Source organism: Puccinia triticina, chromosome 4A, assembly GCF_026914185.1.
Source record: "Puccinia triticina chromosome 4A, complete sequence".
Classification (NCBI taxonomy): domain Eukaryota; kingdom Fungi; phylum Basidiomycota; class Pucciniomycetes; order Pucciniales; family Pucciniaceae; genus Puccinia; species Puccinia triticina.
The window spans coordinates 2,312,847-2,318,846 of NC_070561.1; positions in this window are offsets into that span (position 1 = coordinate 2,312,847).

Sequence of the window (6,000 nt, forward strand, 5' to 3'; positions counted from 1 at the left end):
GCTGAGGTCTTTGCCGGGGCAACATCGGGTTTCAACTCCTTATTATCCGGAGGCTCAGGGAATGGTGGAGCGCGGTCATGCTCCTCTGAAAGCAGCTCTCGTTAAATTGGCGGGCGAGTCAGGGAAAAATTGTCGGAAATTTCTCCCGCTCGTGTTGTTTGCTGACCGCATCTCAACCAAGCGTTCAACGGGCTATTCTCCTTATGAGTTGGTCTTTGGTCAGCGGGCAGCTCTTCCAATTGATCTGGATATCAATTCGTTCCTTGGGGTTGATTGGGAGGAGGTCCGTAGTACCTCCGACCTACTAGCGGCCCGTTCTCAAAAACTGGAGCGCAGTGAGGATTCTTGGCAGCTTGCTCATCAACGGATGATGAAATCTCGGGCGGATGCCATTCGCTACTGGCAAGAGAAGAACCCCGAACGGTTGCGCGATCCCCTCTCGCCGGGCACTTTGGTTCTGGCCTACAATCGGTCGCTCGAGGTTCAATGGGGGCAGCTCTTTGCTCACAAGTGGAACGGGCCTTACCGGATCGTCACGCAAGTCCAGGGCGGCTCATATGTCTTGGCCGAGCTTGATGGGACTGAGCTTAAGCGGCGATTTGCTGCGGATCAAGTCAAGGAATATTTTCCTCGTGGGGGCATTGGTAACTCAAAGTAAGTTCCCCCTCCTCGGTATGCACCTCGGGTATCTACTACCGCATTTGTCGTAAGCTCTACTTTAGCCACTGTCGTGAGCCATGCGCGGGACCCGTTTGCTTTTCTTCTTTCAGTTTACGGCGAGGAACGGGGCAGTCTAGGGACAGACTGTAAATGGTGGGGTGATGTGGTGGCCAAAACGGTAGTCAGCTTCAAATTTCAAGATCAGCCCTCAAGATCCTCAAGATCAAGACTCAAGCTTCAAGATCTTCAAGGCTCAAGATTCAAATACCAAGATTCTCTCAGATCCTCCTTCTCCCTTTTCTCCCACTCTCCTCATTCTCACTTCCCCTTCCTTCCCCTTCTTCTATTTCTTGGTCCTAACACAGATCTGTCTGTGGGTTTATTCCTAGTTGTTGTCTTTTGCTGGTTTTTGTTTCTTCCTTGTCTTTTGTCATGTTTATTTCCATTTCTCCTGGTTCCTCTCTTATTTCTTATGGTTCTTGTTGGTTTCATGCTTTTATCTCTTGGTTCTATTTCTCTGCCTTTCTCCTCTTTGTGTTGTTTTTTTTCTTCCTTTTTTTCTGTTGTCTGTTGTGTGTGCGCGCGCATGGCGCGCGAGGAGAGGATGACATGCTTGTGACAGGCCTCCAGGAATCCAAGTTCCGGGCGAACTTGGAGGATAGGAGGCCACAGCACCTGTTCTGATCCAAGTCAGGGGTTATCAATTCATCGATCTTTTCCGAGTCCCAAGTCCCAGAGTCCCCCTTCCAGAGTCCATTCCCCATCAAGAATCCTATCAACAAAAACCAACCGCCGCCGAGGATCCAACCCCCGGCAAAACAAATCAAAACCACTTCCACTACGCTATCCATTCGAATCCCCTACGACTCATCCCGACCATCCGTGAGGGCAGCTCCCAGAGCACCTTTTCCCCTCCCAGAACTGCCGCCGGCCTAGCACCAGACGGAGCTCCATACCGTTTGGCACCAATATAATCAGTGAAATAATCACGAGTAATATAATCTGTGACATGCTGATTATTACACCTGAAATAAAAATTAAATTAATATATTGCTAGCGTTTGTCAGTACATGCAGAATAATTATTATGTACACTTCACCCCAGTCCGACGCAGATTGTACACCTTTGGGATGACCATTCCAAAAAGTCATCCCTGCCAGGAACTTCTTCCTCTTGATGACCGCTCAACCGGTTGTCAAAAACAAAAACAGGAAACTTGACCTCTTTAAACTGGTCTCTAGTGGATTTCACCCTTTCGATGACCGGTCAACTGGTCATCAAAAGGTTGAAGTCCTCTTGATTGATCTCAATGACCGTTCAACAAGATCAACCGGTCGATCTCTGTGACCAGTCAAACAAGCCATCAAGAGGCTTTGGGATGGCCTGTTCTAACGGTCATCCAGAGGAACCCAACCTCTTGATGACCGGTTGACTGGTCATCAAGAAGGAATATACAACACCTGGATGACTTGTGTGACCCGTCATCTATTAGAAGGTGTATGTATCCTCCTTCTCAATGACCGGTCAACTGGTCATCGAGATCATCGAGAGGTGGTGTACACATTGAGAACCGGTCAATCCTCTCCATGACCGGTGGAGAGGGTGTATGATATGTATGTGTGTGCCGGGTCTGAGCTGCCGATATATCGAGGGGTAGTAATGTAATTACAGGAAATTGGATATATCGCTCTGCCAAACACCATTGGTATTTCACCGATATAATCTGTGAAATATATTGCTGATTATATTGGTGCCAAACAGGGCCTAATGTTAAACTGTGACCAGATACAATGAAGATCTGATGGGGGAAAAACAGAATGGGCCAATTAAAGGCTCTAAATTTATAGTGAGGGTACAACAGGTGGTTCAGAGACAAAGACAAAGATGAGAAACAGGGTACAAAAGCCTCCAACAAGGGCGCAAGGCAAAAATCCAACAAGGCATCTACTACATGGGTTGGGATGAAATAAGAGGAAACAATAACCATGGCACATCAGCCGCCATGCATCTGAGAAAGAGTTACACCTTGATGGAATATAGAGGAGTAAAATGTAGTGAAAACTCAGGGTCTTAGAGTTACGCCTTGATGGAATATAGAGGAGTAAAATATAGTGAAAACTCAGGGTCTTGCCTAATAGTCCGGCTCTGTTTGATGGTGGACTTTCTCCAACTTTGAACCTGATTTTGTAAATATTTCATTACACATTGTGGAGGGCCAGAAGGGTTTGAGGTGCCTGTAGGAGTGGTGCTAGGCTGTTATGAAGTGTATGTGGGTGCTGATTACGTGTAACAGAGTAATTTCTAGAGGGTGTTGGTGCTGATTCCTTAACAATAGGTGGCTGAGTGATGTGATAAAGTTATGATTAGGCTCACCACACCGGGGAAAAATGCTATCACACCCCTCAGAGCCCTTAAAATGGCTTTCTTGAAACACTTGTAGGAACCTCAATAATGTCACTTTTGACATAGTTTTTTTTGGAAATCATAGGCAAGAAGGTAGGCTCCACTTCATTTTGATTCCTGGTTCAGATGCTCAGTTGTAGGTACTACAGGATCTTGAAATCAAAATACAACAAAATAAAATAAAAACCACAGTCTTCTAAGGCCACAACCCCAAATTTACACATAATTCTCTTCTTTGGAGATTCTTCACGCCTCCTCAGAGAGGCTTAGTTAAGCTCAATTTATGTTGAACCAGATGATAAGCGAAACAGGGACTGGAGACAGCGGGCACGAGCGCCGGCAAGTGGTGATGATGTGGAAGGATAAATTTCGCATCAGACATAGAGAAAGAAAGGAAAGATAGAAAGAGAAGAAAGAAGGAGGAAAAGAGAAGTGATAACTATACCTGGAGACAGCGGGCACAAGGCGCCGGCAAGTGGTGATGATGTGGAAGGATGAAGAAAGAGTCCTTCCACACCTGTCACCCACTGCCTCAGGTAGACTAACTACATGCTGTGACATCTGAGTGAAATGTGGAGAACATGTATGTAGCACACAACAAAAGAAAACATAAGATGAAAGAAACCAAAACTGTAATCTTAACACCAGATCAAGGTTCCCCAGGGACTAAATAGCGCAGGGTGCAGTTGGGCCAGTGTCCTGGGGCCGGATACCTTTGGTCCACTCCACTCCAGCTCAAGGACCTTGATGGAGGACTTCCCATCAATTTTGAATAAATCTGGAACTTCAGATTTCACAAGGAAATCTGAACTTTGGAACTCTGGATCACTTCAGGGATCTTTGGGGACCTAGATTTCCCTGTGAAATCTGAAAGGAGGCCTTCTTTTCTATAGGCTTATTCTTCTTTGGGCTTGGAGTGAATTTCTGATGAGAATCTTTATTGGTATTTGTGGTGGAGAAGCAGTTTGAAAATGGGTAGGTTGGCATTTCAAGTGGTGTGGGCTGCAGAAATTTCCAAGATGGTTGGTACCCATTCTTAGATCACCGGGGGCCACTGGCCAGGGGGGCCGCATGTCACATGGATGTTAGCTCAGCTTGGCCATGGCGGCCCTGGGGGCCCACACTCCTTTAATACTCAGTGGCACACAGTTACTCTGTCTAGTTCAACACCAGGTAGAGGTATTGTTAATTTCTATTGTTTTAATTTTTCAGCGCTGGTAGGGTTCCAGAAGCCTAGACTAACCCGGAAGTTTGCTTACACTGCTTCCCAAGCTAGCCAAGTGAGGGTCAGCAGTAAGGTTCCTCTCCCTGGAAGATGAGCTCGGGGCCTCAGCTTAAAATAAAGACAAGGAAGGAGCTGCGGCACTTGGATTTGGGGCGGAGGGAAAGAAAACCTTTACAAAAACAAAAGATCTTGCCATAAGGGTGAGGGGGTATGACCTCAGACCCAACTCTGAAGTGAGCTTGAGCCTTGTGGGGTATCCAACATTTATTTTCAATTTCCTTGAATGGGTAGGCATAGGAATAGTTTCATTGCTAGTTGGTTAGACAGGAGCAGTGGTGGCCCAACAACGGTCTAGATATTCCATTAGAGATATGACATTGGCATTTTCCTGTGGGGAGTAAAAATAGCAATTGGGTATCTGGTACCTGTTTGGCAGGTATTGCCACACCTTCCATGCACCCACCAGGCACTAGAGATGGCTCCTCCGCACCCGGGTACCCCCAGCCTGTTTTGACTGAATCCTGAAATCTGCGCCTGCATCTGCACTCATTGGATACCCGCCCCTTGAAACTCACCTTGGCGACCGGAAGGGACCCCTTTTGGGACCTTGGCGACCAGAAGGAAGCCCTTCTGGTTGAAATAGGAGTCAGGAAACCTGCGAACAGGAGGTTTCCTTCTGGTTGCCGAGTGAATCTTGGTCACCAGGAGGTTTCCTTTTGGTTTCTGTGTGAACTTTGGCCACCAGGAGGTTTCCCTCTGGTCGCCAAGGTAGCTCTGGCCCCCAGGAGGTTTGAACCTTCTGGTCTCTGAGCTAACTTCAGCGACAAGGAGGTTGTCTTCTGGGTGCCAAGGTAACTCTGGCCCCCAGGAGGTTTGAACCTTCTGGTCTCTGAGCTAACTTCAGCGACAAGGAGGTTGTCTTCTGGGCGCCAAGGTTACTTTGGCAACCAGGAGGTTGCCTTCTGGTTGCCAAGGTAACTTCTGCAACCAGGACGTTACCTGCTGGTTGAGAGCTGAGGTTATTTAACCTCTGCAGCCAGGAAAATTTCCTCTTGGTTGCCGAGGTTTTATAGCCTTTGTGACCAGGATACTCTCCTCCTGGTTGCTGAGGTTTTTTGACCTCTGCAACCAGGAGGATTTTTTCCTTCTGGCGGTGTGGTGAACAAAAGAGGTCACTACGTAGAAATTTCAGGACCTGCGCTGCTCCAAGATAATTCCTGGGTAAAGTTGGGTGATCTGGGAAACTCCGCTCCGCTCTGCAAGTACGTGTAGGGGCGTCATGATCAAAAGAAAAGAGCCAAGTAACATATAAAAATAACCGCAAAGATACGTAGAAAAGCCACAATAAACCGTAAAGTCTGCCATAAAGAATACAAAACAACTCCACAAGTAAAAATAACTCTCCGCCAAAAAGAATCCGCACCAGAGTAATTCAGAAAAATCCAAGATCAATGGATGGATTGATGGGGGGATAACTCCCCCCCATCCCGTACCAAAAGAGAAAACAATGTGAGAAAGAAAACCATCCTCCTCCGCCCGCCTCTCACGCACGCCATCCTCCAAGCCCCGCTCCCACAACCACGCACGTCATCCGCCCATTCTGCTCTCACACGGATCTTCTGTCTACATCCCCGCACGTCATCACCCATTGTCGGACTCCTCTCGCCTTAGCTTCCTTGCCCCTGTCTAGCCTTCAATGCCGGGATCCCACA